This window comes from Mixophyes fleayi (assembly GCF_038048845.1).
Source record: "Mixophyes fleayi isolate aMixFle1 chromosome 9 unlocalized genomic scaffold, aMixFle1.hap1 SUPER_9_unloc_2, whole genome shotgun sequence".
Lineage (NCBI taxonomy): Eukaryota > Metazoa > Chordata > Amphibia > Anura > Limnodynastidae > Mixophyes > Mixophyes fleayi.
The window spans coordinates 170,776-181,848 of record NW_027445894.1 but is presented as its reverse complement, the minus strand read 5'-3'; the positions used below and the strand labels follow the sequence as shown (position 1 = coordinate 181,848).

Below are 11,073 nucleotides of genomic sequence, written 5' to 3'. Positions count from 1 at the left end.
TTATACTATTTAAGTGGGGACAAAAACCGCCCCCATGAAGATGGAGAGGAATATCAAAGTAGCTTTCACCATGTGCTCACATGTAGGGTAACACACATACATTTTCTAATGTATGGGGCCTCTAGCTCAAGTATACATACCAAATTATTTCGGGGGGGTGTTAACTACCTGATTTACTGAACAAATGTAAGAATAAACAATATACTTTGCCTTATAAATGAAACGTTTTGCTCGTTCTCATGTTTTCTATACTGTATTTTTCAAGGCATAGTAAACGTTGCATTGTTAACTTGCAGTGATAACAATGCTGCCTATGGATGTGTTTAAAGAAGACTTCACAACTGAAAAGCCTTTATTATTATTATTACACATGAAAGCATATAATAGTTTGATGGATGCTAAGGCAGAAAAGACTATCCTGGTAAGAGTTACTTACTCCAGCACTCTTAGCAAGAGAGTAAAAATTCTGTTGGTCCGGAATATTGGTCGTCTGCAAGCAAACAAAACACATATGTTGATACATGAAGGCAGGGTTTTGCTTTTACACCAATTTGTAAGGTTCTTATGGAACTGCAGTATTCTCACTCAGAAGAAAAGGCGCTTCTGTGTGTAAGTGTATTGTGTATGTGTTTGAATGTTAATAGTTGATGAAGTAGAAATAGTGGCCACATAGGCGCTTTGTAGAATATACTCTTCCCACGATGTATAATGTACAGCACATGAAAGAGGAACTTTATATTCTGATTATCAGGGACAATTATTATTTTGTGCAACTTTTTGTGCAATTTTGCTATGTGCTTGCTAGGAATTAATTATCTGATTACATAATTTCATAATTAATATGTCAGACAGGATAGTTGGTTTTAATGCAATTTAATCAGCTGCAGTGAGCTTTACTCTCTAAATGATTGGCTGGTAATTATTATTATTTCTTATCTACAGAATAATGTGTGGACATGTTAAACAGCTCTTTACCGAGAATGTTTCCTCACTCACACTAGTCTCTCCCAAGTGGAGCTTATAGAGTAAACTTTCTACCACATAAACACACCATTTTGTCCAAAGCTAATTAACCTACCAGTATATTTTGGACTGAGGGAGGAAAGAGGAGCACACAAAGGACTCCCACGGAAACATGAGGAGAACATACAAACTCCACACATATAGTGCTCTGATTAGAATTAAACTCCTGTCCCCAGTTCAGTGAGACACCTGTGCTAAGCATTGTGCTGACCTCTATTGTATTGAAGTGGTTATTAGATTGCAAATATTGCAGCACTTTCAGTTTATTAGTAGTGCCTTCTGATTTAGGGAGCGCTCACCAAGGCCTGATTTTCAGAATTTTGGGACTGTCCCGATAAAATCAGAACAATTGGGGGGAGGGGGTAAGATCTTGTCAAAAATTGTTTGTGGATAGATCAAACAGGTAACTCCAGCCATGAGAGCATCATATCATTTATAAGAAAGCTCCAAAGATCTATGTTTTGTTGCATAGTTGACGCTGACTTTGAAAACAGTGGAAGAGATATAGTGGGTGCAGGGGTGTGAGCGCTACAGGGGTCAGAGGCGCGGCAATGACAAGTCGCTCCCCCCTCTGAGGTGCCAGCACCCCATCCACAAGACCTCTGTGTGTGTATGTATTTGTGGTAGGAAATTAGATAGATAGATTGTAAGCTCCACTGGGGCGGGACTGATCTGAATGATTAAATCATCTCTGTAAAACACTGCATAATATCTAAGCACTATATAAAGATAATGGTAAATAAATAATATAATTAATTCATGTAGTGTGTTGTAAGTTTTCTAGACATGAAATGTTAAATTTTTAAGATGCAATAATGTAATTACCCGGCCTCTTGGCTGTCCTCTGAAAAACAAAATGTTTAGAATAAGTTAATAGCCACGTATAAACCAAAACTGATTTATTAATGTTAGTGTAACAGCAGCATACCACATTAGTACATAACCACATGCCTATTACTTCAATGCTGATATCATTCTGAAAGTTAAAGAAAAATGGGTAAGTAGAGAACAAACATAAATATTTAAAGACATGAAATACATTTCACTATTTTCATGTGTTTTGCTGATAAATAACTTACAGAGGTTACACGTTCTTCCACATCGCTACAAACAGAAAGTACAGAATGTTAGAACGTACAGAAGTCACATCACATATATGGTAACTTATAGTTGTTAGTGCTGTTTAGCTGCATTGGGTTTGTAACAACTGCAGCACTGTAATCAATGGGAAAGGAGAGATGGGCATTGCTACACCATGTGTAGTAATGGTCATTCCAATCAATCTAATTATTTACCCAGTCAAACAGAAATGATCTAGTTCATTAACAAGGTGGACTGAAAGTAACAATTAATGTATATGCAAACTGTGGCAAAGAGGCTTATTTGCCACACCTCTCCTATAGGGAAACAGATGAAAACCCGGCTAGTCTCCAGGACAGGGTTAAATTCCCTCTGGGTACTTGTTTAGCACACACACACACAGGTGTACCACATTGGTGTATTAATTGGTTTGTTGTGTTGTTACTCGTTTGTAGTGCTAGTATGGAAGATAAAAACACTGTTTGAATTTCTGGGCAGGCCCACCAATGCCAGCTAGTGGCCGGATAGTACTGAGGGAACTACTGTTTAGCCAGACGTAGGGTTGTGGGAGAATTGTGATGCTTTACTGGAAATGTCTGTTGTAACCACCGCTGAAACTGTTCAAGCCATCCTGACAACTGCCAATAAGCAGTGAAATGGCTCAGCCAAGTTGTGTAATATGTCCATTTGTGTTTATGCGTAGTACTATTTCATGCAAAATATACTACGTATACGGACAATTCACATCATTCAGGCCCCACCCTGCTATGCAAGGACGTGAGACGTCACAGAACTGTGGGCCAGACAACGTGAATTGCAGCATCAAGAAGAAATAGGGTAATGCGATATTGTATTTCCTACTAACACAGTTATTCTACTTCTCTATGCTTTTTCTACGCTAATGTCGGTCATAAGTATAGACACTTGTGTGCCTGACATCTGGTGCTAATGTTACTAGGAGTTGGTCGCATCTTGAGATGAACATATGTACATAAACAGTGTATGCAGATAGTAGTGTGCACCTAGCCAATATGACACTGGACATAATGATAACACATGATAAAATTGTATGAGTTCAATTCCTGACCATGGCCTTATCTGTGAGGATTTTGTATGTTCTCCCCCTGTTTGCGTGGGTTTCCTCCAGGTGCTCCGGTTTCCTTCCACACTCCAAAAAATACTGGTAGGTTAATTGGGTGCTAACAAATTGACCCTAGTCTGTCTGTCTGTGTGTGTGTATGTGTGTGTGTGTCTGTCTGTGTGTGGGTGTTAGGGAATTTAGACTGTAAGGCCCAATAGGGCAGGGACTGATGTGAGCGAGTTCTCTGTACAGCGCTGCAGAATTAGTGGCGCTAAATAAATAAATGGTAATAATAATAATAATAATAAACTAATTTGCACCCTTTGCTTTGTAACATGGTTTGTCCAAGAGAAGTGGGTCTGAGAACGTGAATTGCAGCATCAAGAAGAAATAGAGTAATGCGATATTGTATTTCCTACTAACACAGTCATTCTACTTCTCTACGCTTTTTCTACGCTAATGTCGGTCATAAGTATAGACACTTGTGTGCCTGACATCTGGTGCTAATGTTACTAGGAGTTGGTCGTATCTTGAGATGAACATATGTACATAAACAGTGTATGCAAATAGAAATGTGCACCTAGCCAATATGACACTGAACAAAATGATAACATATAATAACATGGTATTATCATTTAAATGCCCATCTTAAATACATACTTATTTATACTGTATACGGCATTAGAACTGAACCCTGAATATAAACTCAGGGTGTACAACAATCATTGGTCAATAGTATAAACCAGCGACTCTCTCAGGGATAAATCGACAAAAATTTAGAATTTTGGCAGCTATCGTATTGTACTCTGTATTCTTATACATTAAGGGCCTGATTCCTTAGGGAAAGTAAAGCAAAAAAAGGAGTAACCTTGCACCTTGGCAAAAACATGTTGCATTGGAGGGGAGGTAAATTTAAAATGTGGGGACAGATTTATAGTTGGGGTAGGGCATGTCCTGGATAAACTTTAAATTCCAGTATAAAAATAAAGCTATCAAGTATTTGTGTGCTACATGAAAAAACAGCCAGTATTTAACTTATTTGCAAAATAATAAACTAATTTGCACCCCTTGCTTTGTAACATGGTTTGTCCAGGAGAAACTGTACTTGTGACAGGATGGACCTCCTATGCCTCCCTATCCGTGTTTACTGGGCACTGGCTGGGCTTGCCTTGGCACCGTCTCCTATCTGTGTCCCAATTGCACCCCTCTATTCACAGTAGGTGGGGCATGCTACTTCCACCACTAGGCTCCTTCACCGGCGCCTAGAGTCGCTTCCTGCTGGGTAGCTTTTGCTGCTACTGTACCCCCTTGCTGGGCACCTGGGCTGGTACCCCTGACCTCTTCCTTTAGATCAGGGTTCAGGGTGGATGGTTCCCCCTGGCCTATCCCACTGGCCATTGCTGCTAGGTAGCGGGCAGAGTGTTGGTACTGAGATAAGGATTTTTCCAAAGGCGCCAAAATGATTGTGTATAGACACTAATTGGTTTAAATTATAGTATATTTAAACAACAATTCCAAATCAGTGCACTGATAACACAACAACCAATAGTGTCATAAATGATTACAGTAAACATATTATGCTAATAGCATGTATGTACATAGATCGTAAAGTTACAGTTCATGGTGAATTGAATCATTTGTAAACAAAGTCCATTGATTCAGTATACAATGATAATCCACGAATAATGTCTGAAGTTCTCGAGGCAGATGATATTCCAGTATTGACAGTGTTGCCTTTGGCTATATATAGGACCAAGATCCTCTAGTGTACAGTATCTCTGGTTCCAGAGCTTAATGCCAATATTAAGAGGGTTTTCCAATAGCACAGTGAAGGCTTCTGTATACTCAAACCGAGTTATCACTTTAAAGCGCACTTGAGACTTCTATACAGTGTTCATAATTTGAAAGGGGAAAGGATCGCTTACCCGATCATGTGATCTTATCCACAGTGCTGATCCGTAGTATCCCCGCAGGGCTCTCCGGCTGTATAGTTCTGGATGCTGTTGTAGAGACACGGCCGCGTCGTCTATCCCACGCTTGCACACTCTGCGGTTAGGAGTTCCAAGGTATAAATGTTCTCCGTATTTGCAGAGGAAACGGGCAGATAGTAGCGTGTATCGTGCAGTAGTGTCTGTTCCTACGCGTTTCGCCGGTCTGGCTTCGTCAGGGACAGAGTGTTGGTACTGGAATGCTGGGTCCAGTGGCGGATCTACCATTGGTGCAGCAGGTGCGGTGCACTGGGCCCATGGAGAAAATAGGGCCCACTGCACGGGGAACTAGTAAGCTGTGGGCCCCCATTCCCTCCTCCCCGCTTCCCTGCAGCAGGGCCCACAGCTCACTAGTCCCGCTTCTAGCTGGGTCCCAACTTCAGAACAGCCGGATAACGGATTAGATTGTTCTAATCTGTAGCTCACAGGAATTACAGTAATTTTTCCTACCTGATCCAGCCACAGTACTCCTTTTTTGTCTTACTTTCTTTTATTAATAATGCCCTGCATTGTGATCATACTGGGCAGGGGAAATACTGCAGAGCACACATACTACATAGTTCCTCATGTTGTCTCTGTGTAGGACATTCGGTCAATGGCTAGACATTCATTTGTTAGAATATTCAATTGTAGACAGTATTATTAGGTCGATAAATTGAATGATGATAGCATTATAAAATGTCATCCAAAATAAAAGATACAAACAATAGAGTACACCATTATTTTGTCAGAAAAAAATCAACTAGTGTAAGAATATGCTAATGTTAATGTGGTTTTCCCATATATGAAATGTCCAAGTAGTAAAATATAATAACATAATTACTGTTTTTCAGGTCTTATCTCTGAAAAACAAAATGAATAATTTAGAATATATTTACTGAAAACATTTGAATAAAATCAATGTGATTTAGTAATGTTACTGACATAAATGTTTATTCTGGTATTCTAAAACGTGTAACATTGATCTTATATTATACACTTTTTACTGTGTTGTGTTATGTGTTAAATGTCATTTTTTTGCTGATGAGCTTACATAAATATCTATTTCCACTATTGTGGAGTGCCTCTCTTTATACCTCAGGAGAACCCCCATGACATTAGGTATTATACTATATTTTATGCCTATTTTTCATTTTTAGATTATCAGCAGCGCAACCCTTATTTTGTGTTTTTTGTGTATGATTACTATTGGTGGCTGGTAGCAATCCACCATGGGTTTACAGCAGCTGAGGAGTCTAACTATTATTGGTGTCTCCTTTCTACCTTTTCCCTTCACATCTAAATTTATCATTAGGAGTCATCACCGGGTGGTCTCTAGTGTGCGCCATTAACCCCTAGTGGGTTCCTTGTTTTGACATAAACTAGTGTAACACACCCTAACAGAACGTACCTTTAAAAAATATGGTGCTCACATATAAAAGTAAGAAAAAATGAGTAACTACAGAATGAACATAAATACTTAAACATGTAAACTACCTTTCACCATTCCCGTATGTTATATGTTAAATAACTTACATGAGGCACTTTATCTATTTTTTCCTGCACACTACAAATAAAAAATGCAGAATGTTATCACATACAGAAAGTCACAGCACATATATGGATGACCTTATGGGGTTTTGCCCTATGTGGATGCATTGAGTGTTCGGGGTAAGGGGGGTTTATTATAATTGCAGTACTCCAATCGGTAAGGATGTGCATCGCAATAGAGTAGGATGTTCTTTGCATAAGTAATCAGTTTAAAAATGACCAAACACATTAAACAGGAAACATATGTCGGGAGAAGTGGCCAAGCAGTATGGGAAAAGGGGTTCTGGTACTCGGATAGTTATAGGTATAAATGTCTGAGATGTTGTGGGTTTATGAGGAACATGTGGGCATTGGAAGGTAAAAATTAAGTTGGCTAATAATTAGGTTACTCACGGACAAGATACATATCAATACAAGATGGGAAAAGGATGGAGATGGTAAATAGCAAATTTCTTTTCGGTTTTGTCACGAGCCGCGGCGGTACGCCGCATTCTGGTGGGATCTAGCAGCCGGGAACGTGCTCTAGTTCTATGCTCTGTTATTATTCTTTGGGATTATCCTTTTGGCATAGATGTAGGAGGGTGTAGGGACATCCTCCAACTCCAAGGGCGGCTCCCATATGATTTAAACTGGTTCATTTATATTTTTATACATGCTTCCTGGTTATGTTATTACCTATGCTAGGTCTAGCTAGTAATTAATTAACTGCCTTCTGAGGCTGATTGTCAGCCCTGTCCTCCTCTGTCCTGATTGGCTCTTAATACTATTTAAGGCAGTGAGGTCTGAGCCTCACTGCCGGTTATAGCGTTCTGTTCCAGTACTGCTGCCAGCTCCTGTTTCTGTCTTTGGTGTTGAAACCTGTGATTGATTACCCGTGTATGACTTTTGCCTGTTCCTGGATTCTGAACCTATGCTTCTGACCCTGATCTATTGCCTGTACCCGGATTCTGAACCTCTGCTAGTGACCCTGACCTATCGCCTGTCCCTGGATCCTGAACCTGTGCCTGTGACCTTGACCCTTCTGCCTGTACCTGACATTCTCTCTTGTGCTCTGTCCAATCCGCTTATCTCTGGCCTGCCGCTACTCCGTGTGCTACCTCCTGTACCTGTGCGCTACCGTGTTAGCATAAACTCATACTACTCTGAGCATAAGACCTGGGGGCATCCGAGTACTTGTGAGCATGACCAGTCTCTACGGGAAAGGCGGCTGCTAAAGGTGAAGACCTCTTCTACCTGTTCTATGAGTTTATGCCACACCGGTGGCCATAACAGGTATTAACCAGTATCACTTTATTACAACTAAACCATATAATACAGATATTATCATTAACCAATAAAGCAATTACTAGCAATATAGTAGAGAAAAACAAACCATTACTACTGTTAAACATTAATAGACCTCTGTGTAGGGTGGAACATCAATGAGATGTCTACATCTGGGGATTCACCACTAATTGCCACTGATGTGTTGGCACAAGAAAGAGATCTTGTGTTAAATATGTTAATCATGCCTCACATAGTATACTGCATACTGTACAGTAGGCCCACCAAAATGCCCCTCCTGAGATGGTATAGATTGATAATTAATATTTGCAGCAATTGTCTTACACCCATGGTCCTCACTTTTGCCCATACTTGACTTCTCTCGCGAAAGGTCCAGGTGGTTCCAGATTTTAAGGCAGTCAGTGGACTCTCTAAGAGCACACTCCCTCCCGGGTGCTGTGCAGAGGCGGGGCTTTTGACACTATTAGCATGATTATGCACCACCCCTGATGAGAAATTGCTGCAAATAGCGGCATTGAATGACAGGGGACAGGGCCATGGTAACAAGATTGTGTCACCACGCCATCTCCCCAATTGTCACCTGACATCAAAGCGGGGAGACTGGAAAGTTGGCAACTATGCTTTTGTTTGAGCATCACTTTAGGAAATGGAACATCCAATAACCCTGTATCTTAATCATCCTGTAAGGATGAATAATATGTCATAATGCCAAGAAAACTATCTATTCATGGTACATATGTGTCTGCAGATTTTCTCTCATATTTAGTAATGTCGACTCTGTTAGACAAAAGAAAAAAGTTTTAAAAAAAATCTTCAAACATGTAAAAAAATGTTAAAGAAGCTTTCCAACTTCTAATTACTTTAAGTTGCTTGCATAATTTTCAACATTTACTATATACATTGTTTATTTTTCTGCCTTTAGTCTGTACCCTTGAGCCATATCTGACACTGAACATAATGATAACTCATAATAACATGGTATTATCATTTAAATGCCCACCTTAAATACATACTTATTTATACTGTATACAGCATTAGAACTGTACCCTGAATATAAACTCAGGGTGTACAACAATCATTGGTCAATAGTATAAACCAGCGACTCTCTCAGGGATAAATCGACAAAATCTAGAATTTTGGCAGCTATACTATTGTACTCTGTATTCTTATACATTAAGGGCCTGATTCCTTAGGGAAAGTAAAGCAAAAAAGGAGTAACCTTGCACCTTGGCAAAAACATGTTGCATTGGAGGGGAGGTAAATTTAAAATGTGGGGACAGATTTATAGTTGGAGTAGGGCATGTCCTGGATAAACTTTAAATTTTGGTATAAAAATAAAGCTATCAAGTATTTGTGTGCTATATGAAAAAACAGCCAGTATTTAACTTATATGCAAAATAATAAACTAATTTGCACCCCTTGCTTTGTAACATGGTTTGTCCAGGAGAAACTGTACTTGTGACTGGATGGACCTCCTATGCCTCCCTATCCGTGTTTACTGGGGACTGGCTGGGCTTGCCTTGGCACCATCTCCTATCTGTGTCCCAATTATTCGCAGTAGGTGGGGCATGCTGCTTCCACCACTAGGCTCCTACACCGGCGCCTAAAGTTGCTTCCTTCTGGGTAGCTTTTGCTGCTACTGTACCCCCTCGCTGGGCACCTAGGCTGGTACCAGTTACCTCTTCCTTTAGATCAGGGTTCAGGGTGGATGGTTCCCCCTGGCCTATCACACTGGCCATTGCTGCTAGGTAGCGGGCAGTGCATTGGTACTGGAATGCTGGGCCCAGTGGCGGATCTACCATTGGTGCAACAGGTGTGGTGCACCGGGCCCATGGAGATAATAGGGCCCGCTGCATGGTGAACTAGTAAGCTGTGGGCCCCCATTCCCTCCTCCCCGCTTCCCTGCAGCAGCACCCACAGCTCACTAGTCCCGCCTCTAGCTGGGTCCCAACTTCAGAACAGCCGGTAACGGATTAGATTGGTCTAATCTGTAGCTCACAGGAATTACTGTAAGTATTCCTACCTGATCCAGCCACAGTACTCCTTTTTTGTCTTACTTTCTTTTATTAATAATGCCCTGCATTGTGATCATACTGGGCAGGGGAAATACTGCAGAGCACACATACTACATAGTTCCTCATGTTGTCTCTGTGTAGGACATTCGGTCAATGGCTAAACATTCATTTGTTTGAATATTCAATTGTAGACAGTATTATTAGGTCGATAAATTGAATGATGATAGCATTATAAAATGTCATCCAAAATAAAAGATACAAACAATAGAGTACACCATTATTTTGTCAGAAAAAAAATCAACTAGTGTAAGAATATGCTAATGTTAATGTGGTTTTCCCATATATGAAATGTCCAAGTAGTAAAATATAATAACATAATTACCGGTTTTCAGGTCTTATCTCTGAAAAACAAAATTAATAATTTAGAATATATTTACTGAAAACATTTGTATAAAATCATTGTGATTTAGTAATGTTACTGACATAAACTAGTGTAACACACCCTAACACAACGTACCATTAACAAATATGGTGCTCACCTATAAAAGTAAGAAAAATTAGTAAGTACAGAATGAACATAAATACTTAAACATGTAAACTACCTTTCACCATTCCCGTATGTTATATGTTAAATAACTTATATGAGGCACTTTATCTATTTTTTCCTGCACACTGCAAATAAAAAATGCAGAATGTTATCACATACAGAAAGTCACAGCACATATATGGATGACCTTATGCGGTTTTGCCCTATGTGGATGCATTGAGTGTTCGGGGTAAGGGGGGTTTATTATAATTGCAGTACTCCAATCAGTAAAGCTGGGTACACACTACACTGTTTTCGCCCAATAATCGGCTCAAACAGCCGACATACGACCGCTCGTTCAAAAGTCGGGTCAGTGTGTGCAGTGACATGATCGTCGAAAGTCTGCCCAAATGGACGATTGTCGCCTCATTTGGTTGGTCGTACCGTTTAATATTTTCGTTCCAATCTCGTTTCCGTTGTGTAGTGTGTATAAACTTCCGACCGATTCACAACAGTGAGTACGAAATTACAGTCATTGCTTACGAC

General features: G+C 40.0%; 1 long non-coding RNA gene across 1 annotated transcript in view; it reads right to left on the bottom strand.

Moving 5' to 3' along the window:
• Nucleotides 1–10,540, bottom strand: part of LOC142112057 (uncharacterized) — a 63,005-nt gene extending 52,465 nt beyond the window's left edge. Inside the window, exons 1-2 of the long non-coding RNA XR_012681140.1 lie at nt 10,519–10,540; nt 10,384–10,402 (exon numbers count right to left, since the gene is read on the bottom strand). This is a non-coding gene — a long non-coding RNA (uncharacterized LOC142112057). The remainder of the gene's footprint in view (nt 1–10,383; nt 10,403–10,518) is intronic.
• Nucleotides 10,541–11,073: the final 533 nt, after the last annotated feature.